A 27,926-nucleotide genomic window follows, 5' to 3' on the forward strand; every position below is an offset into this window, starting at 1 on the left:
CATGCTGGTTCAGTGTGCCTTCAATTTTGAATAAATCCCCAACAGTGTCACCAGCAAAACTCCCCCACACCATCACACCTCCTCCTCCATGCTTCACAGTGGGAACCAGGCATGTGGAATCCATCCGTTCACCTTTTCTGCGTCTCACAAAGACACGGCGGTTGGAACCAAAGATCTCAAATTTGGACTCATCAGACCAAAGCACAGATTTCCACTGGTCTAATGTCCATTCCTTGTGTTTCTTGGCCCAAACAAATCTCCTCTGCTTGTTGCCTCTCCTTAGCAGTGGTTTCCTAGCAGCTATTTGACCATGAAGGCCTGATTGGCGCAGTCTCCTCTTAACAGTTGTTCTAGAGATGGGTCTGCTCCTAGAACTCTGTGTGGCATTCATCTGGTCTCTGATCTGAGCTGCTGTTAACTTGCGATTTCTGAGGCTGGTGACTCGGATGAACTTATCCTCAGAAGCAGAGGTGACTCTTGGTCTTCCTTTCCTGGGTCGGTCCTCATGTGTGCCAGTTTCGTTGTAGCGCTTGATGGTTTTTGCGACTCCACTTGGGGACACATTTAAAGTTTTTGCAACTTTCCGGACTGACTGACCTTCATTTCTTAAAGTAATGATGGCCACTCGTTTTTCTTTAGTTAGCTGATTGGTTCTTGCCATAATATGAATTTTAACAGTTGTCCAATAGGGCTGTCGGCTGTGTATTAACCTGACTTCTGCACAACACAACTGATGGTCCCAACCCCATTGATAAAGCAAGAAATTCCACTAATTAACCCTGATAAGGCACACCTGTGAAGTGGAAACCATTTCAGGTGACTACCTCTTGAAGCTCATGGAGAGAATGCCAAGAGTGTGCAAAGCAGTAATCAGAGCAAAGGGTGGCTATTTTGAAGAAACTAGAATATAAAACATGTTTTCAGTTATTTCACCTTTTTTTGTTAAGTACATAACTCCACATGTGTTCATTCATAGTTTTGATGCCTTCAGTGAGAATCTACAATGTAAATAGTCATGAAAATAAAGAAAACGCATTGAATGAGAAGGTGTGTCCAAACTTTTGGCCTGTACTGTATATATATTTTTTTTAACTGAAACACAACACGGGAGCTTCTTGTGGGATTGGGACGGGACAGGATTTTTTTTTTCCCTTTTTCATGGGATTGGGACGGGATGGGATTATTTTTGTGGAAGTGGGATGGGATGGGACTGAAAATCCACTCCTGTGTCACCCTCTAATACAGAGTGGGTCCTCTTCCACAGAGTCCACAATGTTTGTCTACTGTAGCCCAGAACGGACAAATTAAACACCGCATCTAGAGAGGGCCATTTGCATTTTCTTGTTTTCGCATTTTCACGTCAGTAACTGTAGCTACACTCTTGGCACACAGGACAAGTTTCAGTTTTGAAACCTCACCGCTAGATGACAATAAATCCTACACACTGGACCTTTAAAGAGTTGCAAAGCCAATTTCGTGCAAAGCTTACACCCATGTATAGTAGCTTGCAGTCTTCTTCACTGCTTTTGTTGGTGCACTGCCTCCTGTATTTGCACATTACTGCCACAAACTGTCAATCAGTGGAATAGCACGAGGCCTCTGTAACATTTCTCTGTAGCGCTACAAGCGGTCAAAGAGCCCACAAGGGACTTTAAAGGGAATCTGATCTGAAAAAATATTGCAAGAAATGTTTAGCCATATCATCATGTTTGCCATTTTGCCATGTAAATTGTAGTTGAAAGTAATGAGGGATGTTTCAGGTACACACACACTCACACACAGTTCACACATAGGGCACTAACAGCCGAGCAGAGGAGAGGGGAAACGGGTAATAGCTGTTGGCAAACTTCAAGTCACGCTTCTCAAACTGTGTGCCAAGGACAATAACGTAAATAGTCCCTTGCAGCCAATCAAATTCTTTGGTGTCAGGACTGGGGGATATCCTAGCTTTATCTCTTTTTACGACTGCATTTGAAACAAGCTGCTGGCTCACAGAGAGGCTGACCTGAGAGCCAAACTGGAATTAGTAAGAGACTGATGTCAGCGAGGATCAAAGTAAATGGATGCCCACACTTAAGTAAGTCCATCTATTCATTTGTCAACAAACTTAAGTAAAACAAATGGACTGTGGGTCAATTTGTCTTGTTGAGATTGTTGTAGGAAAATACTGACAATGCAGTAACGTAAGTACATGACACACATAGTGCAAGGACCTCACATTTGGTGCAAGAGATAAGGTATGATATATAACACAAACAGCACAGTGTTCACACATATATCATGTTCATTCAGGGTCCTCAGGGCTTCCAATAAAGGTTGGAGAGAATATCACCTGATGACTCAGGAAACAACCTGGTGCTGTCATCCGCACCAAGTGTTCAAGACATTTCACTCAACAGGCCCCGTAGTAATACAATAGAAGTATCACATTCATTTTTCACAGGCAACAGAGCACGATTAATAATCCTGATCCATCCCAGTGAAACCATATGGGGCTACAGGACAGGATCCAGCAGTCAAATTATTAACATCAGTCCTTCTGTGCCTACAGGAGGAGGAGAGTTGGAGAAAGACACAGGGCAGTTCTGCTGTTGTGGTGGAAACTGAAACAATGAAATGCGCCGATAGGATCCGGACGAAATGTTCAATAAACAGAAATCCACTTGTCTTTTTTTGACTCAGTCAGCATGCAAATGAGAAACAGAGACATAAACATGACAACTGAGCATTGGAGAGGAAACTGAGATATATAACAGCCAGCAGCCCAGGCCGAGAGAAGACTATATGTTCCATCCAAAAGTCAAAGACGAGACAGTCCACGCTACGCTGCTCCTGATCGGATCGCTATCCTTATCTGCCCCAATCACAAAGACACGTTGGCTTCAAGATATCTGCAAATGTGTGTTTGCATGACAATGAATGTGCAAGCATGTGTACATGACAAATATTCTGTCTGCGCACTGTGGTGAAAAAGGCCGATGATGCATTGTGTCTGTAAATGTGTTCCACCCAATCTCTCTCTTGTAAGCTCTGGAGGAGGACGGATCCCTTGTGACCACGGAGCAATGACATCATTAAAACAAGAAAGACATGGGTCTCATAATACTATTTCTATCTTTTGACAAACACAGTGTTAACAATTTTAATAATGCTTTGTTTCCCAGTAGATTCTCTCCTGGTGTAATAAAAAAGCATCTGAAAAACCTGCACCTCATAAATTGAGCCTGCGGAGTGTTTTTTCATCATTATGCAGCAGAGACCGTGTCAGTGTGTTGGTCACTCAGGAGGAGACACTAAAAGCTACAATACAATGTGTATGAACAGTGCAGACTTACAGTAGAAATTGTGTAACATGACAGTAGTAAAATGTAAACTGTCTGGACAAGGAGAATACATTTTTTCTCAGTGAAGGGCTGGAGTGGAAGTGGTGAAAAGGACACGTTTTCGAAGTGTAGTTTTGGCTGGAGGTCATGACCTTACATGTTGTTAGCCTCCATGGCAACAGACAGGAGCTGGGGACAGCACTAAACTGCAAACAGCATAAAGATTTAACAAGCAAAGTGGGACAATTGAATGTTCGTGCTTTCATGTTATTTTTATCAAGCTTTTAATGCCCATGTGTTTGTGCTTCTTTTTTCTTATTAGTGTGCTCATCTTCAGCAATGCAGCTATTGTTTAAAGCTCCTGAAAACCCTGTTTGAAATTAAATTATTTCCCTATTACAACAAATGGCTGAATAAGCAACAATCAAAGCTAATTTTCAAAATAAAACAACCTTTGTTATTTATGAAGTTGTTCTATAGTCAAGAACTCAGCTAATACTAATCAGCAGGATTGTGTCGCTGTGCTTTGTTCAGGTTTGACCAACAGCAGCCTAGCAACATCAGTGTTTAACCCCCTAACTGTCATCACATTTGATTAAAAATTGCTTGCTGAATCCTTATTGGTCCACAGAGGTTCATGACATCACCTTTATCTGCCTCAGGCCAGTGAGAAGAGCACAGACAAGAACAAATACAGAAATCACTCAAGTAAAATGACAAACTGTTTCAACATTAGGAGAAAATCCTGTATTTATAGGAGCCCTGTTCTGCAGTGAGCTGAACTTGCACTCATGTCGTCACCTTATGGATGAAAACTCTGGGAAAAGCTCATGGGACACATTTAAACGATCTATAGCACATGGTCTAAAGTGCATGGCACAAGTGCATTTCAGGTGTGTCCAACTCCACTTTTAGTGGTAAAACAGCAAATAATCTGGGGGCAAAGCAACGTGCAAGGCGCAAAAGGGTTGTTTTTAGTCCCTTAACTAATCATAGGTGTGTTTTGGGGGTGACATGAATTCAACCCATCAGTGTCACTTCTCATTCCTTTTAAAACACTGCTATTTACATGGTAGATTCAGCAAACTGGAGAACTGAGACATTTCCTGCTGAAAGTGATGCAGTAAGAGCAGTACTGTAATGTCACTGCAGCAAATATCATGGGACATTAAGCATTTACATAATAAACCTGACAGAGGAAAGAAAGCTAAACTTTTAGCTTCCGAAACAATGAATGATGTTACACTGCCTTGTGTGTAAACGCGCACTGCGTCTCTCTTAATAGGAAGTCTGGTGTGGAGTAGCAGCGGACAACAGCTCTGCAGCTTGGCTATGTTCACATTTTAGAGAATGTAATTAATATTTTCCTAATTAATGATGTATTACTTCACCCACTCACAACCCATCCACGCATCCCTGTGTGTGTAACAAGCAGAGTATGCGCATCACCTGAACATTATGCCCTTTAAATAGCATAAAAATACTCCACCACTCTGATTTTAGACCAGATTATTGGACATCAGTCACTTTCTGTTGCCTTAAAATGGCAATGCACCAACAATGTGCCTGACCGCACCTCATTTTACAACCTACAAGCCCAAGGGCACAAGTATATTTGCTTCTTACACCACGTGGGCGCTGGCCGTGAGAATGATAGTTAATAGCGCCGGGTATGAGGTTGGGCCCTGTATTTTATCACAGATAAGCGTTCCCACGGTCAGGAGTGAACCTCCATGCTACTAAAGAATTAAAGCGTACTTTTAGTAAATCTAGACAATTAACTGTCAGTGGACATAAGAAAAGAAAATGAAAGTGTGGGATCGCATCAAGTGTTGTGTGCACTGGAGGAGTCAGCCCTTTAAATCTGAGCTGTAATATTTGGAACAAAGGGCAACAGATTTAAAGCCCCAAAGACAGACTCCCACCCACACCTACACACCAGCAGTGTTTGTTTTCTGTTCCAATAGGATGTCAGTAGACATGGCAGCACAGAAGAAACAACCAGAGTTATGTAGGAAATAGCTTCAAAAATAAATCCCTTTGGATGTATTATTAGTTGACATAGCAGTTCTAGTCATATCGATGCCATAAGCCAGATCTAGTGTAGGAAATGTATAGAGTGGTTAAACTGGCAACGATGTACAATCCAAGGATTCATGGATGTAGATTTATGAATAGCTTAAGCTCAACTGCAACTCAGCACACTGCAGTTAACTGCTCTAGGTTTGGTGTTTTATATACTGTAAGGCGTGTGTAACTACAGCAGGTTTAATAATGGTAGTTTTACTGGAGTACATTGGGCGTTTCATGGCTCAAGGTGTATTGCTTACCAAGTCTTTAATCACATGTTGTACCTGGCAGTGTGTTGCAGGCTGGTAGTATGATCTACATCCAAATATCAGTCAGACAAGTTACAGTTTGATCAAACTAAATTGAAAACACCCTAGGAAAAGAGTAATAAAACAAGGCGTTTATGAGGTGTGTTAATAATGTATGTACAAATAGCTCCTTGACAGCGTTGGATTGTTGTTCATACAACATATTTCTTTTTCCACAGTTCTATTGACAATAACCTACGGAAACGAGAAACTAGTTGATTCATTGCTTTGCTGTTAGAAGTGCAGCTCTTTTTAATGGCCTGTTTGATGGATGGCCCAGTCCTCTTTGAGTGCTTTCCCACAAAGGTGGAGGGTGGAGAAGAGGATGAAGCAATGGGTAGGAAGAAAACCAGGAAGGAGGGAGGGCAGGAGAAGCCAAATGAAGGAGAGACGAGGAAGTGGACATGGAAATGTAAGTGTAAGAAGTCATGGAAGGCTAGAGAAGAGAGCTCCATTTATAAATGCATTCAGTCGAATCCCAGCATGGGGGCACACAGCAGCCTCACCACTGGGAGACTCCCAGCTAAGGGGGGTAAAGTCCAAAGGCAGAAGGGGGCAGTCCAGGGGGGTAAATGGGGGTATTTGAGTCCTCTCCAAAATTCCTAGAAAAACACAAATCGGTCATTCATTTTGTTCTTCCTCCCCTGATGCTCCAGCCCCCACTCAGTCAGCCAAGGAAATGATCAGTGACTGCTGTATAAGTGAAGGCAGAGGCAGGCCCGATCTTGTACACATGCAACTATGGCGTCACTATGGAAAATGCATCTCCACCCAGAGTTCTAGTCCTGTATCATATCAATATCGAACAGCCTCTTAATGGAGGTGCACAATAAGGGAGGCCGCAGGGCAAACTGTTCACATATAAAATTTTGTCGTGAACCACATTGTAAAGATCCTCTCACAAATAATTTGAGGATGCTTGAAAGGTAATTGGGATGCAATCACTGTATTCGGTCACTGTTATGTCCTTATGGACACGATCATATTTGATAAGTTAGATAATTTTCCTAGACCATATCCTTGTTTCCCCAAAGTAAGCTACTCTTCCATATTTTTCCACATTAGTATCCATTTATGATTATGAATGAAAGCTTGTCAAAGAAATTCCATATCACTCCATTTTCCACGCTGATTGCTGCTACTGAAGCATTCCAGACGGGTGCATGTCATTATGTCTGCCTAATCCCACATTAGTCTCCATTACCAAGACACGGCTTAATGATTCCTCTATCTCCACAAATTAGGCCACCGCTGTTTTTCTCCCTCCCTCTCTCTCTCTCTTTCTCACTCTCTCTCCTTCTCACACACACTGTCAGATGTGTATGCCTAAAAGCAAACTAACATGCACATTAAGTCACACACACATTTTCAGTTCCTGTACAGCTCTACCCTTGAGAACTCTTTCCCAAGCCATTTAAAGCACGCAGGACTTTGAGTAGCCGGTAATGTATGGCTTATACAATAATGTATAGCTTATAATGTCAGCCACACATGACACACATTTCATTGGGTGATTTACTGGTTAACAGTTCCTGCTGAAACCCATCCAGCATTACAGAACGAATGGAATGAAATCTAAACATAAATCAGCTCATGGGGTCACTCTGTAAGGCAAGACTCCAGTTTTGGGAATTGGGACTGTGCGCACACACACACACACACACACACACACACACACACACACACACACACACTCACACACTCACACACACGCTACTAAGGCTCAGGATGGATATGCTGTAGAAAAGACACATCTTGCCAGATATATTGTGGCTTTTACTGCTGTTGGCTTGTGTTCCACTTAACGCCCTTTACTTTTACGCACACAATATATCATTCACCTGCCTCTCAGCTCACTGCTAATCCAGCCGACCAGTCAGCCAATGGGTCACCGTGGAAGCCCCTGACTGTCACCAGGCAGAGCAAATAGAGGGCTGGATCACATCTCCAGCACAGTTAAATCACACAAACCTTTTCTAATGTTGTAGATTTACATCTACACATGCATACATGCACACGTGGATGCTACAAAGGCACACACTGTGCTGTATATTTATCACCAGAACACCCACATCGTGTGCTTATACCAGAGAAAACTAGAGCTGAAATATCCACAATTGAGAAGCAAATATTTGGTATTTTTGTTTGCTAAATGTACAAATAATTAATTCTCACAGTTGTTGACAATCAATTTTCTGCTGATTTACTGATGGATTACTTCACTTACTAAGTACTTAGATAAACATGCCTTCCTATAAAACATTTTTTTCAATTTGGCAAAAGCAACTCTCAAATGTTAAACAGCAGCTGAGTTGCCAGTAGAAAATGTTGGCATTGTATGTTTCTGCAAACCACCAATGTTACATTTGTGCATTTCATGTGTCTAAATTGACATAGTTCTGATTACATGTATATGAGCTGACTTTGTCTTTAGGAGGTGGAGGTGACAGTGGCACCTCGGCAAAACAGCTGTCAAGATGCAGACCACTGCAGAACACACCTTTAATCTGTGGTGGCCCTGTCGTATTTGGGTTTCTTTTGATACAGTCCAGAGTAACATAGAAATTACAGTTAAACTGAAATCACAGCAGTTGGAAGGCTGAAAATTGCATTTTATCTGATTTGAGGTACAGGGAAGTATTTAGGCCACAGCAACTGTAATTTTCAAGACAGAAAGGTCATCTTGGGCTCAAATTGAAGCTTATGAATTTGGGAGGTTTTCTATATAAAAGTGAGGAAGTGACATTTAGCATAAAGTGCTTAAAAAAATGTCATTTTTGATGAGAATATGTCTTTTATTTTTGCCTCTTTTGGGATGCCACAGGCAATATTTTAAAGTAGAATGGCAGCAAGACCCAGAATCTTATTTTGCTACTTTCCCCAGTGTTTCAGGAAACTCTGTACTAGATTTCATACTTGTATGAGTTTTTATGCAAATGTAGCACCTCGATATTTGCTTTTACTTGATGTCACCAGAGACGAAACAGCCCCAAGCTAGGGATGCTCGTTATCAACTTGTGATGGCAAGTGAAGTTTAGGCTAACAGGAAATAATAGTGAAAAAAAGGTGGCAAAAAAACATCCTGATGGCTGGTCCTGGCTCCAGGCCTTACACAGTTTGAGACCATAAAACAACAAAACCGAATGTTTTGGAGTTGACATTGGCAGCATTTCCAGCAGCTATTGTGCCACTGAAAAACTATCTTTTCCTAACCATAACCAAGTTATTTTTGTGCCTAAACCACAGTGCTGTTGAAACATTAAGTTTCAACATGCCCTCTACATAATAACCTACAAATGTTACATATCCATGGTTTGCAAAAACATACATTTATCCTAGCAGTTGGGTTGGAAACAACCATACCAGAATTTTGCCTGGATAAGCCAGTTTGAAGTTTGCTAAACATTCATTTAATTTCAGAGCAATTCATCAAAGAAGAAGTTAAAAACATCACAAATCTGATAGATGCAAGTTTCAGAAGTTGCTACACAAAAGAACTACAGACACATCTGGGTTAGCACCAATGAAATACCAATGTCTGATGACCGCCCAATATAAAACCCTGCAAGTGAGAATGCTAGCATATATAAATGACACACAATGACATACACTAAACCACTAAACTATACCATAAGCTGTGTGGCACATTAGGTCTCTCCATCTGCTGCCATGCCTAAAACAGATGTAAATCCTCTACGCATGACGTATCCAGTTTTTATTTACATAAACCTCAGCCCTAATTCATGTATGTGGACCAAGCATGGACCACAACAGTAGTGAATATTTGAAGGTTTGGTGGCACATCCAGAGGGACAGCAGCTGACTGAACCCGAGGGGAGGCCTGAGTCATCCAGCTGAGCAAACAGATGAGGCTGGAGTCCAGACTCTTTCAATAACGCTCAGCTCTGAGCTAACACATGGACTAATGCGGTCCAGGAGAGCAGAGATTGGCAAGTCCTCGCCAAATGTACAGTCCTGATGAAGGTTTGCAGGTACTACAACACCCAAAAGGAAAACACTAATACATGTAGAGAAATCACACTGTAAGGAAAAAGGTCTGGAGGAATTATTTTACTGTAGCTACTCAACTACTGACAATTAACTATGATTTAAAACACTGAACTAATTTCTTGTTCTTATTCTTCTGTGTTCTGCAGACACATTTAAATGTTCTTTTGTTGCATAAACTCTTTATTGGAGAGGTCACATAAATAGTTAGGTATTCAAGAAAATTACCACTTGTTTTCTGAGAACTATTCAATTTGCAAAACATTTTTTCATAGAAATAAACTTAATATTAATGCAAAAATGCCCATCTGAACAATAACGCAAGTGTGCCCAAGCTGAAGAAAACCAACCTTAATACCGGGGGCTTAGTACTATATCTCCGCACATCATGCATAATAGCAAAACTCACTGTGGAGCCAACGTGGTCTTATTAGGACCAGTTTGTCTGTTCTGGCATAAAAATACAGTCAGATTGGAGCTTCTTCCTGTAGCTGCAAGGCTTGGGTGGTTACTTATTAAAAACATCTCATCTTCCAGCTGTAATTTAACCCATGGCTGCACACTAGAAATATGCCCACAAACTGGACAAGATCTGTCACACAGGTCTTATGTAAGTTCTGTCAACACTACAGATGATTGCCGTTGTGCTCCTACAGACGATCAGCATGGTGGCTCAAAGACCAATAGTGTTGTCAGTGACCAATGTCTGAGTGTGTGTGCTTCAGCTGTCCCACACTAGTGCAGCAATCTGACTTAGCATGTGGAATTATCTCACCCTAATGGCAGAATATTTTCCTTGGTTAATGAAAAATAAGACCTCAAGGCTGAATAGGAAACTAAATGACTTGAGAAGAAGGGGTGTTTTTTCGCAGTGTGGGCAGCCTTGATGGTAAAGTGAAAACAGCTGAGAGGTGATACACTGCAATCATCACCAGGGCTGGAAAATTAGTCTGGAAGTATAATTTAGTTTTTAACTGTTTTTTCAATTACTGCATTATATCTGTACGGCAAGCTTGTCTTTAATATACAACTCACACTGCGTACGAATATTACCTCTCCATTCTTGTTGACTGCATACAGTGACGGTAACATCAGAGTTTCTGTCCCACACCTGGCGGAAATTAAAACCATATGTCCTAACAAAGACGTGCACTCCACTAATAAGTTGTTTTGAATGAGAGCATCAGTTAACGCCTTAAATTAGTCCTGTTTATTTTTACAGACAGCTCCTGGGAGCTTAAAGGAATACTTCACCCTCAAAATGACCATTTGTAAATCAATTAGTCATGACGTGTTACCTTCAATGCATTAAAAAAAAAACAACTTAGGGACCGTGTTTAATAACAGCAAAACTATTTAAAAAAATCCATTTACAAATATTCACACAACCGTGCAGTATAATCCAAACCTCATTTATCCAGTTGAATGCTCAGTTTTCCCAAACACATGCATTTTCGCTAAAACCTCCATATTTAAAATTAAGAACTGAAAGTGAAGCTTATCTGTGATAAGGTTTTTCAGCAAAAATACATGTGTTTGGGAAGTACTGAGCGCACAGCTGGATAAATGAGACTTGGATTATACTGTATGAGTTGTGTGACAGTTCGCAGGCAGATGTTTTGATATAGTTTTGCTGTTGTTGAACGTAGCCCTCAGTAAATCAGTAATTCAATACGAGGGCTGTTTTCTGTGGAGGCATCTAAGAAAAAACATTCTTCTACAGTTTTCTCAATAAATTCACGATAACACAGCATGACTAACTGATATATAAATGGTCATGAAGTGCTCCTTTAATGTGTAGGGCAGGCATCATTATGGGGGAGCGGAGCTTCACACATCATACAGTCAGAAACACTTCATAAAAGGTTAAAAGGTGTTAAAGCAGATCGCCTATTACAATTATCAGTTCAAGTCCAAGAACGGAGAACAAGCTGTACAAAAGTATGATTACACGAACAGCCAAACCCCTCTTTATAGACAACTTCTGCCTGTCATGTGCAAAGTGAGGAAAGATTTAGTCCCATAAGAAATCTCAGAATCTCCTTGGTAGCAAATAAGCCATAAAATGCAGAGGCAAAAATCTCCGGCATCTGCTTTTCAAAAAGGCCATAAGGGAGTCTCGACTTTCTCTTGGTTACATAAACAATGGAGCTTTAAAGTCCAAATGCCTTTCACAGTACAGCTACTGCCTGGCCACTTAGACTGCTTCCTCCCCTCCCTCTTTGCACAAACGTACCCTATAGGCCACACTGGCTGAGTAAAGCTGCGTCCTAAAATGACCATGACCCAAAATGCCAAATAGGTTCGTAACTATGCGCTTTGTAACTATAAACATTTTCACTGTCAATTCAGAAAACTGTGGATGATGTGAGATACACATATCACTGCATCCAGGTCTAATAGGGTTGCCGGACGGACTAAATTACAGGGGAGAAAAATGAAGGTTACAACAAACAGAATTAATGTTGACAGAGAGAGCTAAATAAAGGATTTACGAGGGAATGAAATACAAAAGCATTACGGAGGGTGAGAGAGGAGGGACAATGTCAATCTCCTTTTGAACGTTCCCAGCCTGAGAAAAGACAACACCAGCTCTTGTTAAATTTGTTTACATCTTTCAAGCGACTCATTGTTTTTAACAAGGCCAAGAACTTTCTCAAAAGCAGAAAAATGAACTTTGTTTTCATTTGAGAGCAAAAGGGAAAGTGAGCATTTCCCTCAATGTGAGCCAGCAAGCATTTTATTAGAAGTGATAGTGCATGTGTCTATGCGTGTGTGTTCATGTGAGTGTACGTGTGTGCATGCGAGTGTTTACACAGCTGGAATTAGAGAGCGGAATCACTTCAACTGGCGGGGGTTCCTGGGGTGTCTGCTGTGATCCCATTAAAAGGCAGACAGGTTCTGGCACCCTCTCCAGAAAACAAGAGGACTTCACTTACCAAAATATCCCTGCATTAGAGCTCAAAAAGCAGGCCAAATCCCTACAAACCCCTGCTGAATTTACTTAGGGGGCAAACGGTTCCCTCTCTAAACTCCTGATAGCTGATTGCTCTGGCAGGGTTCAGGTGGATCTGCTGAGTGGCCTCGAGCCCAGTTTCCACTCCATTCAAGTTTCCACTCAGACCCAGACTTGCCTCCACACCTCGCTCTCGCTCTCAGTCTCACTCCAACCCACCCTCTTCACATCCTCCTCCTCAGGCCCAGTACAAAAGCCAAAAGCACTCATGCCAGATTTATTGAAACCTCCATATCAGTAGGTGTGTAAGTATCTATCTATCTGTCTGACTGTCTGTGCTGCTCTCTCCCTCCTCCCTCTCGTCCTCCCTTTCTACTTCCCACCATCAACCTGTACTGAAGCTGCCCCTGGAGTTTCCTGTTAGATGTGATTCACCAATGAGGAGATATCACGCTGAGCATAGTTGCAGTGGATATCAAACCAAACTCAACAACCCCACTCCTTGAATTATCCATCACACTAATAGCTATCATGAGTCATGGTCTGAGTTACGGGACGGAGGGCAGCGTAGCTCGGTCCAGCATTACGCTATCGATCCCAAGCCCACCTCAGAAGCAGCACGCTCAGCCTGCCTGCATGCCCAGTTCCAGGAAAACTTACTGGCCACGCTCTGATACCGACTGCTGGGGATTGACAAGCCTCCAGGGCTCACTCACTTTTCCAAACAAGGCCTTTTCACATTACACACACGCTTAGACAAGCATGCACGCCCCCGGCTGCACTGTACACACAAGCACACATGCTGAAAAAAAATCCATATATCAAAACACACAAGTGTACGCCCTGCAGAGCGAGAGACCAAACATGCTGCTCACTAATCTGTTGGTCACTGTCCTGCAGTCACCAGAAATAAAGTGGGGAGACCAGAGCCAATTAGCTGTGAGGGTGAAGTGGAGGGAAGCAAAGGAGCACGCTGCGGTCCAGCAGGGCCTGTAATGCGGATCAAAGCGGCAGAAAATGGACTAAGTCTCGGTTTCATTAGCCTGCTGTCCCAGCCCTGCTCTGTTTACAGGCCTGATTGAGCTGCAGTGAAAGCAGATCGCTGGCTGCTCACTTATCGTTTGTGCACCGTCCAGACCAATAAAACTCATATCCATACATAAACAAGCTGCCAGATCCTGCAGGGAAAAAAACAGTGGTGTGGCTCACAGAGCGAAGCACTCTTGCATGTAATTAAAGCAAAGACCAAGCAATTAAAATCACAGCATCGGATTCACACACAGTGGGAGGTGGGAAGATGTGGATTAAAATGATAACCACACTGTAACCACCATCAGACAGACAGACAGGGGGAGAACATGTGTCTGTGTGTGCGTCAGTCTGTGGTGTATCTGCATGCTTTTAGGTGAGATTAAATATTTGAGAGCAAAACATAAGCAACATTTTTTAGGTAAGATTCAGTTCATACCTGTGCGGCCTTTGGTCTTTGCCAAATCAGTCAAGGCGAGGGTCAAAACTCTGGATGGGGACACAAAAGAAAAATGTGTTACGCAGCTGTAGAAAGTCGTTGCCAATAAACTGGGTCATCCTCGGGTCATTTACACAAATCTACAGTACCAATTTCAGCAGCTTTAAAATAAGATTTACCTCACCCATTAGTGATGTAAAAGCAAAATGAGCCTTTATTGCGTTCTTCATAGCAGACTGCAAAGATCAGAGAGACCAAATCTTTTCTCACAATGATAAAACCTCAATCCTTCTAAGCCTGACGTTCTGCTCTAATGGTGCAGAGGGCGGAATCTGTAGCAGTCATAAACACATGACAGCATTTTGTAGCAGAGATGAACATGTTAAAAAGTGGCATATTAATGTGGAAAATGTGATTATTTAGGACAAGACTGAGCAAGAACAGCCGCCATAAAACAGTAGGGTAAATCCTAAGTGTTCCTGTGGGCCAATTTGCTTTGCAGCCAGTAGATGTAGACACACACTAAACAAACAAATTAAACAAGAACCATCAACTAATCCGAGCAGTCAAGAACAAGTTTTGAATTGCAATGCAAACATATTCTGTGAAAACCTGCATGGGTGCTGAGGGTAGCAATGACCAATATAAGCAAAAATACCTCAGTTGTCTCAAAAGCATTGATAGTGGTATGTATTCAGACTCATACAGCTTAAAGGTTTAACCAAAGTGAAGTAGAGAGTACCTGAGTTTGGGAAATGATGTGCACGTAGGCCGAATATGTTACTGTAGAGAAAAACACTGCAATATCGACAGATATCGATAGATGACAGTGACAATAAATAAAAGATAACAGTAAGTTTTGAACAGTAAACTTCAGCGGAAATTGTTTAAGAAATATATCTTTTATTTATATTACCAGCTACAACCAATACTGATACTAACATGTGAATATACTGTACACTAAACATGTGTATGAACATCAGTGGTCCGGGCCAGGCACGTGTGAGTTGTCGACAGTGACAGTGTGTCAGCTTCGTCGAGTGTACCAAGTGCAGCACGATGCTGGTATATGACAGCAAAAACACGGGGACCTCGACACTTAAGAGGCACATAATGAAGGCTTGCCATGGAAAGAAAGACGAGAGTCAGCCTTCAATGTCCACGTTCGTATCCTTAAAAAAATGTCGGGCTTAAACCAGGCTTGGGCTCATAATTACAGTTAAAGGGCCGGGCCGGGCCGGGCCGGGCTCAGACAGAGCATGCATGGGCTCGGGTGGGGTCGGACTGGATTTTTTGGGCCCGATCTAAGCTCTACCGTGTAGTGCTCCTTACTACACATGAGCAAAAAACAAACGCGGCCAAAGAGCTTCTAACGCAGCTGTCAATCACGGCTAGTGAGTTGCGGTTAAACTGTCAATCTAGGCAGCACTGATCAAATATGAATCCAGATTCTGTTACTGCGTTGCCCATTTCTCCCTTCAAATGTTCTCAGAAACACATTTAAGTATACTGTTTAGATGTGAATAGAGAAAGTTTGTGACATGGCGGCCATGTTGGAGACAGTGAAATGGAGTACCACACACCGCCCACCAACCGGACCAACCTTCTCAGTTGGTTCTGATTGGTTGTTGCTGCTTTTTCGCAATCTCATTCTAGCAAATGCCATTAGAAGCAGTACAAAGAGAAGGAGGAATGTGGTTTTTTTCACAGGTTATATGGCGATGGTTTCAGCAAATATGACACAAAGTTCATGAAAGATACCAACTGTACTTTAACAGTACCCAATGGAGTTATGTTTACAATCAGTATTATTTACCAAAACACATTGTGTGTGTGTGTCATTAAGGAGGAAAAAAGGCATCAAGTGCATTTCCGACCAATTATTATACATTTCAGTCTCCTTCGCTAATGCCTTTGCTGGCACACTGAGGCATATCTTCCGACCCCTGTAATACGATGCAGCAAATCTGTCAACCAGCAGACATCTGTAGTGAGTGCATGTTACCTCTGCCAAACATGTTGCTATTTGGTGCAGGGTATGGCAGGCTATGGCGTGCAAACAACTGGCTAACCAGATCACATCATGACAACACACTGACATGCGCCCACCTGTGCTGGCCTGCAGCCTCACTAAAAACAACAAAAAAACATCCTGTGTTGCTAACAGCTGCATCCTGCAGGACCTGTGGGCCTGGCCCATGCAGACCTTTATCCCACAGTGCAAGATAGTCCTACTGCAACTGGTTTACAGTTACACAGCACACACTCAAAGTGACTCAGGGCCACATAAAGGGGGGCATAATTTATTCCCGGTCATATATTTTAAACTACAACTACATCTGTCATTTGGAAGGGAAAAAATCTTTTGCTCAGGGCTTTGATGATCGAGGCATGTGCCCCAAACACTTGAACACATTCCGTTTCAACAAGATCTATTCTAAGTGCCTACAGCACTGCACTGAACTGTAGAGAAGGTAAACAGCATGGCACGTGCCTGAATACTCTGGGAAATATCCCTAAAATACAATAAGCGCATACATACACTGTGCAGATGCATATAAAGCATACATACACATAAGTGCCAGATGGACCCTGTGCAGTCCTGTTTTGATAGGCAATGAGTTGAGTGTTGGAGATGAGGATGTGTGTGAAAGATTGGGCCTGCTCAGAAGCCGCTGTGCATGAAGCCTTGGAACGCACACATGGAACACGTAATTGAATGAGAAATGGTCCCTCGCTGGATCAAGACAGTTTTCTGGCACGGTAATAAACGCATGAAGTCGGTACAGGCTTTAGTTTTTTGCTGCCTTTATTGTGTTTGCAGCACTTTTATTTGGTTAGCTCCTTTGAGTACTCGCTCTACATCCTCCCGGTGCCAAAGCATGCATAATGTCATGAACCTGTGTTGTTCAATAGTTTACAAAAAGTATAAATCAGATCTAATAAAGAGTGGAAAAGACCTGTTTCCAGGAGTGAGAGAGACAGAGAGATTGGCAGAGTGGTTGGCTGTGCTGCTGTTGCTGCTGCTGCTGCTGCTGCTACTCTCCCTCTCTAGTGTTGCAGCTCTCCTGCCAAGATGGACGAGTGCTGTGCTCCTGGTTTCAGAATTTTATCACAACCACACATCCACACAAACACACAGCCAGTCTTCTCTCTGCTTGGCTTCTCAACCCACACCCCTGACACTATCGCTGCCATTCACACTTACATAAAACCAAAGGCAGCTATGAGGAATGAGTCAGTGGCATGCTGATAAGTATCGCGACAAGAGGTGCAGCAGCTACATGCACACAAACAAAAATAAATGGTAATGTGTACGCCAGACAAGGGCTGACATACTCTAAGTGATTTACAATCCACAGCCACAGAGAAAGAAACCATATGTGTCAACAAGCTCTTAGTTTTACTTGCTTTTTGCAAGCTGGCTGCCACAATCAACAGAACATATCTCATTCTACTGACTCCCTGGGAAAGTTTTAATTATCTCTAAGAGCAAACAAAAAAGCAGTCCATTCCTTCAGTTGTATGGTGATAGTATCGCATGGGATAGGAAACTACCATCTGACCTCTGTTTGCATCTTTCACAGTTGTTTGACTGAGAAGCCCACAGTTTGATCTTGAAATTGTCTTGACTGTATATGTAGGCATAACAATGTGAGAATATTAACATGCACCAGTGACTGGCATCCTGTCTTTGATGTCTGATGAGGGCAGGGCAACTATAAACTGTCGTGACATAATATACGGGAAAGAAAACATTTTCAATACCAAATAAATACTGCTACAATCTTAAATTAATGGTTTTAAAAAAAGTAAACATATTAATACTTGCCGGCCCCCCAGATTTTCCCAGGAGACTCCCGACTTTCCATTGCCCTGTCCCAATCACCTCCCAGGGTCACAATTCTCATGTATTTTCCTGATTTATGACAACTTTTCCGCATTTTTTTTTTTTATTTATGTTATCACAACCTGTTTCTGGCACTGTACATCATGTATAAGCGCTACAAATCTACCGTTATCTCCCCGTTGGTGCTTCCTCCCTCTCTTCCTCATTCAACCATAAGTTGGCCGCAGCTGCTGCTGGACACTGGTCTCTGTGCTTACATTGTTACGTAAGTGCAACAGGATGCTCTAGCGGGGGTTTAAGGGGTGCCTCAGAGGTTAGGGGGACCCAGCTTGCCCTCCTCTGCTGCAGAGGTCTTCCAGAGACTGTGAGCCTCTCGTTCTGCCGCGCTAGGCATCCAGGACCCACGGTGTGGGGGCCAGGGAGCACAGTTGGCTGTGGGTTCCTGGCACGATACAAGCCTACTGCCTGGCCCACAGTACTCCAGTAGAGTACCAGGGGCATGAACCAATAATTAAACCTAATTAAATCTGTTAAACACACAAATGCTGTTGCAATGTAGTTATTTTTGTATTTTCATTCTTTAAAAGTCAGCAGAATGCAGGAAACAAAGTCTCTGAAACTCAAATTTCAGATATCTTGCTGGCACATGTGATTACATTGGCAAAATTATTATAGCTTATATACTTTATATCCATTAGGAATGAATCAGCCATTCAAAGTAACCTTTACTTGGCGTTCATCTATCACTTGAATATAATGTGTCACTAAAAGTGTGATTGGTGTATAGGCTCATTTATGCTCCCTTTACGTACGAAAATGTATACGTCTGTTTCAAACGATGTTACCGTCACTGCCCACATACTTCCATGCGCCCTTTACATTGGCATGGATGTTAACCAATATATCCACCAGGAGGCAGCCCAGAGTCAAAAGTTTATGACAACAAAAAACTCAAAAACAAACATGGCGACTGTGGAGGAGATATTGATAATGCATAAAAGACAAAAACAGAGGCAGCGTTGTAGGAGGCGGTGGTCGGTGAGGCCGTTAAATACATCGCGACTGGAGGACGGAGAATTCTTTTCTCTAGTACTCCCGATGAAAGAAATTGAATTGTTATTTCTTCTTCGTGTCTAACTAGAGCTACGTATCGGGTAGTGACAGCAACACTGCCCCCACGGTTCCCGGTGGTACTGCTCCGTTTGGCCCGTATCGGTAAGCTTTATGGAAACGTGCAGAAATACAGATGAAATGAACGCGGAGCACGGACAGAAGGCTCCGTCCATATCCGGATCCGTATTTAACGTTGAGCATAAATGAAACTTAAGACTGATAAGAAACAATGAACCAATCAGCTGGCTGTCAGCTGATTACAGCTGATGTGTATGACTTCTGTGTCCTGCATGAACTATCTCGAACTGGAGGTTCATGTTAAACTAGTGTCGGGGCTTACAAAAAAAATTAGGACAAAGTTACATTTTCTGCAATGTTGTTTATCCATTGTACACAATGAAGGCCACAAACACTGAAACATTCTGATTTGATTATTGATGTGCTCTTAGATGTCTGACAAGACCAATTTTGGCACAGGAAGTGCAATTCTCACATGAAAGACTAAACTAATGGGAGCTGAGAAGGTGCTAGCAGTTCTTGCTTTCTTGGCTGCTCACTTGTTCTTCAATTGTATAGTCTTTTGTCCTACTACACCAGATCACTCAATCACAGCTTTGCTTCTTTCATTTGTCAATAGCAACTGCCTGGCTTTTTATTGAATTTTTCAATTTGTCTTTAAACCACAGCCTTGGACAGTCAATTGGATGCTTTCACGCTATTATTGGAGCCATGCCTTGTTTGTATGGAGGATTATCCAGCCCATCTCAACTTGTTAACTTCTCAGGCATGATATGAATATACAACATGTCTGCACATGGTGAGAACCTAAGTATCAACAACCTGGATCTCCTCTTTGCAGATGACTGAGCTCTCTGTACTGATAAATAGGTGAAATGCAAGACGGTGTTAATTGTTTCTCTGAAGAGTGTGAGAACATCAGTTTCAAAACTGTAAAACAGACACTAAGCACCAATCTGCTTGACTTTCTGAAAAGCCATGCACTACTGTTAACAGAGAAACTCCTAATAACATTTATCTTGGTAATATTCCATTATTTAAAAAGTGGACATGGACAAGAAATGAGTTGTGGCAAAGCAACTAGAGCTGCAAGAAAGATCGATTTTCATTCAAACTGTCTCTGCATGCCTACAAGGATCAAGTGATGCAGTCTGTGGTGTTGCAGGAAAATGCCAAGTGACATTTTGATGGACATCCACTTTTCGTCACCTGACATTTGGCTGAGTGTAAACATCTAAATGAAGTGTTATTTAAAAAAAACACCCGATAAACCACTTGTCACTGAGTTATCAAAATCACTTACAAAAAGTAAGTACGATTTTATGGACGTCACCCCAATTTTCATGGTACTATAGGTGCACTAAAATGTCAAACAATGGTCAGACTTAAAATAAAAAGTCTGCCTTGGCTTTAAAACTATTTTCACTACTCACACAAAGCCACAAACATGCAAGATTATCAGTGTGTTTCACAACTGCAGACCACACTCAAAGAAAACGAATATTTACTGAGAACGGGTTGATGAAGGGGTCCAACGGCTTCATAGGAAATAAGTGAATGGTTTTGGCTTTGAGTCTTAGCGCTCAGGTTTGGCTGTCATGTGTCCTGTAAACTCAGGCACCCTTGTGATGGTTGGTTTTAGTCACAGCTTTATATAAAGACAGAAAGGTGATTAGAGAGAGAGAATTTAGAGGGGCAATGAAAAGCAGACCGTAGCACACTGAGCAAGTTCCTTGATTAATGCCACATTTTTTTCTGGCACACACATTTACTTTTTTCCTCTGCTGCTATCCCTTTATCTCTCTTATGTGCACACAAATACACAAAACCATACATTCTTTACGATGACATAGGCACTCATGATGTGCCATCCCATCAACAGGTTTAGGAACTAATGTTAGAGTACACTCTACGAGCCAATGTTTTACATAAGGGATTACAGTGAGTGCACAACCTGAAACATTGTCTACACTTTAAAGCCACTCAGGGCGTTGGGTTTCAGTTTTCTCTCTTAAAAATCACTGTCACAAGTGCATGTGAGGAGTGTCGACCTGAACAGGAGCCATGATAAAAATCCAATCCTCTTCAAGTGATCCCGAGGTTGGACCTGAATGTAACTGGATGATTCCAGTCCTCGCTGAACTTGCTGAAACCATGACTAAACCAGCAATGACATATTGTTATTCCTGTTTCTAATTAGGTCAGAATCCAGCTCTTTTTCTGAATTATTATCCATCTGAGTAGATGACCCTGGTGTACTGCAGTCCCACCTGCAACGGGAACACACGTTCCAAGACCTAGTAGTGACCCACAAGTCTTTAACACTGCTTCATTGCACAGCTAACATGCGGGTATTTCTTTAAAGCTTACAAGCATAATTGTAAACAGACTGAGGCCGAAGCTCTAAATATGTAGAGTCAGGGTTGCCGATCGATAAGAAAGAAAGAAAGAAAGAAAGAAAGAAAGCCATTACAACTGAAACTTCAGGCTATTCCTTTGACAGAAAAACCCTATTATACGTCTTTCGCCAGATAATCCATGTTAATTATGATAAGAAGCTTTATTATTCACCCGTGGGGTAAAATAAGGTTATTCAGTCTGTGCTTTGCTGCAGGGTTATCAGACCATGCTGATTTATCCCACAGTAGAGGTGATGTTCTCACATTTGTTGGCAGCATTAAAGGCTTTTCAAATATATACTGAACCCATTAAACTATCCCGCTACATGCAACAGTCCTGACTTAAAGTTTATGTGAACATACCATCTGCTTATAGATCATGATTATGCTGGTGAATCTAAGCCACAGAGAGAAAAACAAGTTCACATTAGGACAAAAGTGACGTGTTTTTAAGCGTTTTTTTTTTTTCTCCATACAGTACTTCTGGCCTCATTTACTTCCTTCTCTCAACCGCAATCCAGATGATAACGTCAACATTCTTTATATCCTCCAGTGACATGATTATCATGTTTGATCAGATCACAAATTTGCGACATGTGCAAGTCAAAACGAATATCTAAAGTAATCCACGTTTGATATATAGCAGATTCAGGAGTCTTTAAACAGAGATCTCCAGTCTTACGATCTGTTTATGTGTATGGTGAATCTGCAGGAAGCATCAGGATCCTAAATCAAGATCATGTTGTAATCCAAACCGATGTCTCACTTGAAACTAGTAGCCATGACAGCCTGAGGCCAAATCACACTTCTGCAGGAACAAAAACATTGCAGCAGTCTGCGAAGAAACACAAACACCAAACACAGCCACACCACAACCTATCCTATCATATATCCTTCCACCAGCAGAACTAGAGAAGCCAGGAACTTACACTAAACCACAGGTCCCTTAGGAATGGGGGGCAGAATGAATGGAAATCCAGACACATACAACACTCCTAGTTACCTGCCTCAGATTGAAGCTTATACATGTAAAATGTAAAGTTGAATGAAAGAGCTGTAGACGTAGAAGTCTGTGATCTCATTCTAAAGTACTCAGCAGTAGTGCTACTTACAAATAAATCATTAGGCTGTGGACTTGCGGTCCAAACCAGCTAGCCCATTGATTTATAGAAAGCAGAGCAGTGGTATCGTATTCTTGTTGGACCACGGCGCTGCTTGGCAAGTGAGACCTCTATTCCACCCCAAAGAGGCAAACACCCGCTCACCCGACATCCCTCTCTAACCCCTTCCGGCCCCCTCCTGGCTACTGGACATAATGACTTACCCCCGCCAAGTCAGAACTGTGTGTCAGGCACTGAAACATAAAAAAATAACACTAAAAGTGGAGGCTCCTTTTTAGTTACAACTCGTCCTGCCAAGAAACTTAATTTATGACAAGGTTTGTCTACAATAACACATTAAAGCCCTATGAGACGGGAATGCCTGTTTTTATTCCGCCTACAGGAGGAGTATTCAATGGAAAGTGGAGAAGAAGAGAAGCTCTGGTTAGAGTCAAAGTACACTGCGAATGTACTCAAGTGGTTATTTGCTGTAGGAAGAGTGTGTGCTGGAACTGCACAGGGGCATGTACTGTATGTCTGAGGGAAGTGAAGGCATTTGGTATCGTGGTCAGGCTGGACCCCGAGCCAGCGTTAAGAGTGTGCCTCGTGTCTCAAACAATGCTTTTGAGTTACAGCGCATTGTTTGAGGTTAGGGCATGTGGTTGAGTAGAGGTCTAGTGCACATTGTGAATTCCACTTTCTGTGCCTCTTCATTTAAATCCCTGCACTCTCAACAAAAAAGGGTGGCTGTGAAGTCAAAAGTTTGATGGGACTGACACCGACACTCATCCATCATTTATGATGTGTACTCTTGCATTTTGTTTCAGCGATGTCATCTCTGTTAAGAAATGTTCTATATGGCATGAATACTGCAAAGGCTCTTTTTTATATTCCTACAATGAGTGAGTACACTGGATTTTCCCAACTCAGAGCACTTACAAGTCTGACAGAGCTCCAGAGACAGTTTGATGAAATATTAGCGATAACTGCATAAACTCAGTGTTAGAAAGACACCAAATATCATGCAGTGAATACATGTCTACTTGAACTTGAACTTATACTTAGAGAGATGGTGAGATACTGGCTACAGTTGCATTTGTGGTAGTGATTAAACAGCAAGAACCATTCAAAACAAGCATCAGATGAACTGTATTCATAATAAATATGCCACAATAACCAGCACCAATTAATCAGTCAATGAGACTGTGTGTGTGTGTGTGTTTACTTGACTTTTTCTGATGAGTACTTACAAACAGTAACCAACAATCGTGCATAGTATACCTTTAAGTCAACTTGCAGCAAGAAGGTCATAAGTTCAAATCCAGTTTGCATATTTTCCTCCAGTCTGTGTAGGCTGCCTCCCTCAGTCTAAAGATGTACTTGACACAGGGGTCATTGTTTTCTGTCTCTATCTGTATTAACCCTTTGACATGTTCCTGAAGACTACAGCCAAAATTGAGCTTTAACTCTGCTTTGATGTGAACCAATGGGTCACATCATCAGGACTTCAAATCCACTTCTTCTACAGTATAGCCTGTGTTATGTAGTAGGTCAAAGATGTACAACCAGAGTGCCAGGCTAAAGGACTTCATTATCATTCTGACCACTCTGTCCAATTTAATTACAGTAAGGCCCTCTCCTCACATATACAGTTGCCTTTGTTTTGGCCTCCTATCTGCACTTAAACTGTGTTTGAGATTTTTTAAAACACCTTCTAAGGTGAGGATTTTTCAGAACTGTAGTTACTTTTTATCTGTGGAGATGTGTAAAATGGAGCGGAAATGATGACATCACCTGCTCAATTTGCACGTGCTCATAGACAGACTAACCTACCTGTCTGTTTACATTTTGTTTACATTTTGTTAACAGTGATTGGTCTAATTACTACTTTTAAACTTATTGCACCACTTTATGAACAAACGGAGGTGTCTGCTGCGCCCAGTGTTATTTGGTCCATTTCAGCATCTGTTGTTTAAAGTTTGCCAGAAACGGCGACTTTGGATCAGGTCTGGCCAAACCAGCAGTCTCTGGTGGACGCTTTCCAGAGAGGGAATGATGTCGTCATCACTTATATCTTTCAGTGAGTCCTTACATTCTTATATCCAAGGGGAATCGACAGTGATGAGATCTCCAGTAGGCAGTTTGAAAAAGGCAGGCTGTCCACTTTACTAACTTTGTGAAGGGGGGAGGCTGCAGAAGGCAGCTGATGCCAGCGAGCGTTTGGAGTCGTTTGGGTGTTCTTGTGTGGACAGGGAAATTTTGTAAAACTAAGGTCATATGGACAGATTTTCTTTTTTTTTCAACAGAGGGGGAAAATATCCATTTTTATTAAGGAAGGTCATACTGTATTTCTTGGATTACCATCAGTCCTGTGAACCACTTGGTTAAAAAAGCATCACTCTGGATGGACTGTGGTTTCCTTATTTTAGCAGGATGTCTGACCCACACCATCATGGATTGTCTGAAAAATTAGTTTTTGTCTAAACTGCCGGCTTCTCCCAGAGGAGACAGCAGGAAAAATACACAAACAGGCATCAGAGTTAATGTTTACTCTGCAGCGCAAACACCCAATAAACCTGTCTGGAAAGCACAAGTGAGAGTTGGAGTATGTAAAAAGTGAATACACATCATGACCCACACACACACACACACACGCACGCACACAGTGTATTCAGTGTATTCTGCTAGCCAGATCCATTTACTATCAAAGCACATCACCAGTCGACTGACATCACTGCACTGTGAGCACCAACACCACAGAGCCAAGGAACACCAGGAAAAGCTATTGCAGTATAAGACTGGAATTGTTGTTGAGGCATACCGCTCATATTTGACACTGACAGGATTGGTGAGATGCCACCTCCTGAAGATTTTATATTCCTCCATATAATGTAATAAATTTAGGAGCAGCTGCAACAGAAAATATCAATTTTCAGCATCAAAGGTTATTCCAGTGACAGCTAAGGAGCCTGCCACATGGGCTTCGCCTGCCACTAGGGTGGGGGCTTAGTGAAAGAGGCTAGCAAAACAACATTCTCCTGCTATGCTAATTGGCATACTTTCACATGGGCTGGAATGCTATGATAACATCCACCTCCATTCCCTGAGGAGGCCTTGATCCTGCGGGCGTTTACTGGGTCAGGGGACCTTGATGTGGATGAAAGCAAGGTAGAGGGGCTTCATTATGGGTATACAGAGCGGGGGGATGGTGTCTCACTCTTGGACAGACACGTGGTATTTGGATATGTTGGGGGATGCTGATGCTTCTAGCAGTAATATTTGATGCATCGGGGGATAGAGGGAGGCTTTGGCTAAAATTGCTGTCATTGAGGGGCCTCTGCTGTCAGGTAGCTGTCACGCCACATGCACAGCGGGGGGCTATGAGGCAGGGGGACCAGTGGGGAAGTGGGTCGGGTTTTGGGACAAAGTGGAGCCCTGTCTCTGCAGGGATGGTTACAGAGGCATGGGATTGATGGGGTGGTGATGAGAGACGGAGATGTCAGGGAACAGACACCCATTCAGAGTGGGACCAGTAAGAGAGGCCTACTGGGGAACTCTGGGGCCCTCTGCTCTCTGACCTAGGCAGGGGAGGAAATATTGGGGGTGGGAAGAATAAAGAAAAAGGGGGGACTGTCCAGTAGGGCTCACACACATCACCCCACTGTGGTTTTATTATTCTGGAGTGTGAACTGAGTCATTTGCCCCGGCGTCCACAGAACCTACAGTATGTGTCCGCACAAGATGCTGTGAATCAATTACTGCTCTATGCTGCCAGAGCAAAAAACAACTTCACAGTGTGTCATGCTAGTAGTCTGTGGAGAAGAAATAACAAACCTAGCTGGTTTCCTTGTCTGAAGAGCATGATATTTTGGGTCACAGCTCCACTGCAGGGCCTCCAAGATATTTCTGAGAGCAGAGACACAGAAATACGAGACTGATAAGAATTAGTCAGCTAAGGTCATACCAGGTACTCAGAGGAAGACTGAAGGTGATATTCATAATTTTTTTAACACTGATTAGATCCAGTGCTGCTGCAGGGTGTGCTAGCTAGCTAATTCTTGTCACATTTATAGTCTGATAAACATTACAAAAAGTAGCAGTACACACAACTCCAAAAATTTTAAACAATATACAGAGGGGCATGGTTGTTGCGAGGATCCAAAAACAAACAGAACGTGATGACAATGGCTTTGTAGCTGAAACACATCTGTTTCTGTTAATTTTGCCCACATCATATGAGAAAATGTATCCGTGGGTGCCGGTGTCCTGTTTGTTTTTGGTCTGATAAACAGCAAATTAGTCAAATTTAGTGCCCCAATTGCTATTTTCCAAACTATTGTAGCTGTCATATTTTGTGGGACCTGCTGACCAGGGTTTCCAAGGGAACGCAGTCAGTTTCATCTAAGGTCGGTTGGAAAAACAATAGGCGCAGATGGATCCGTTGTCAATGTGTATGTGAGCAAGGGCGGGGTGCGCAGCTCCACAACTTGAAAACAAAAATGTGTGGGGCAATGTTGATATTGTGGCAGGCCACAACAAATAAATGGAAAACACTGAGGGATGCATCAATCTGATCTGGTGTCACCTATCAGTGCATCTCTAGATGTAAGGGTATGTTGTACTCCTGCAATAGGAGAATGATAGACTCCTAAGAATCCTTTCAAAATTATTAGTCACATGCTCTGTGTTATCCCTCTCAATCCTCACTTATGACCAACTAGAAATGCGTGGCAGTGTGTTTATCTGCAGAGACCCTGCCCGCTGCCTATATGTTCTTCTTCTCTTCTCATTTTGTTCTACATTCCACAGTTAATAACAACATGCAGGTGAGATTGTGACTTTATGAAAAGGTAGTGATCAGGTAGTAGCAGCAGACATCTAAGAAGAACCTACAAGAATCACTGAGACTGTTGGATGTTACTGCAAAGAAGCTGCAAATTTAAAACATGTATGCTTCACACACAGCACAGAAGTCTTTCCCTCTGTTTCTGAGTTATGATGTAAAATAATGGCCAGAAAACGGTTTATGTAGAACACTATGATGTCACAGTAAAGTTGACCTTTGACCTTTTGGATATAAAATGTCATTACTTGGTTTTATCCTATTAAACATTTGTGTTCAATTTTGTCATAATTAGCATTTGACTTCTTAAGTCATGGCCAAAAACATATATTTTTGAGGTCACAGTGACCTTGACCTTCAACCACTGAAATATAATCACTTTATCTTTGAGTCCAAGTCGACAACTGTACCAAATCTGAAGAAATTCCCTCAGGGAGTTCAAGACATTGCATTCAAAAGTGTGCAATAGA

The 27,926-nt window shown here is 42.2% G+C and overlaps 1 protein-coding gene across 1 annotated transcript in view; it reads right to left on the reverse strand.

Moving 5' to 3' along the window:
• znf469 (zinc finger protein 469) overlaps window positions 1–27,926 on the reverse strand; it is a 241,555-nt gene that overhangs the window by 157,632 nt on the left and 55,997 nt on the right. Inside the window, exon 3 of the mRNA XM_033635176.2 lies at window positions 14,134–14,183. The gene's annotated coding sequence lies outside the window, so the exon portion shown is untranslated. The remainder of the gene's footprint in view (window positions 1–14,133; window positions 14,184–27,926) is intronic.

Source organism: Epinephelus lanceolatus, chromosome 5, assembly GCF_041903045.1.
Source record: "Epinephelus lanceolatus isolate andai-2023 chromosome 5, ASM4190304v1, whole genome shotgun sequence".
Lineage (NCBI taxonomy): Eukaryota > Metazoa > Chordata > Actinopteri > Perciformes > Serranidae > Epinephelus > Epinephelus lanceolatus.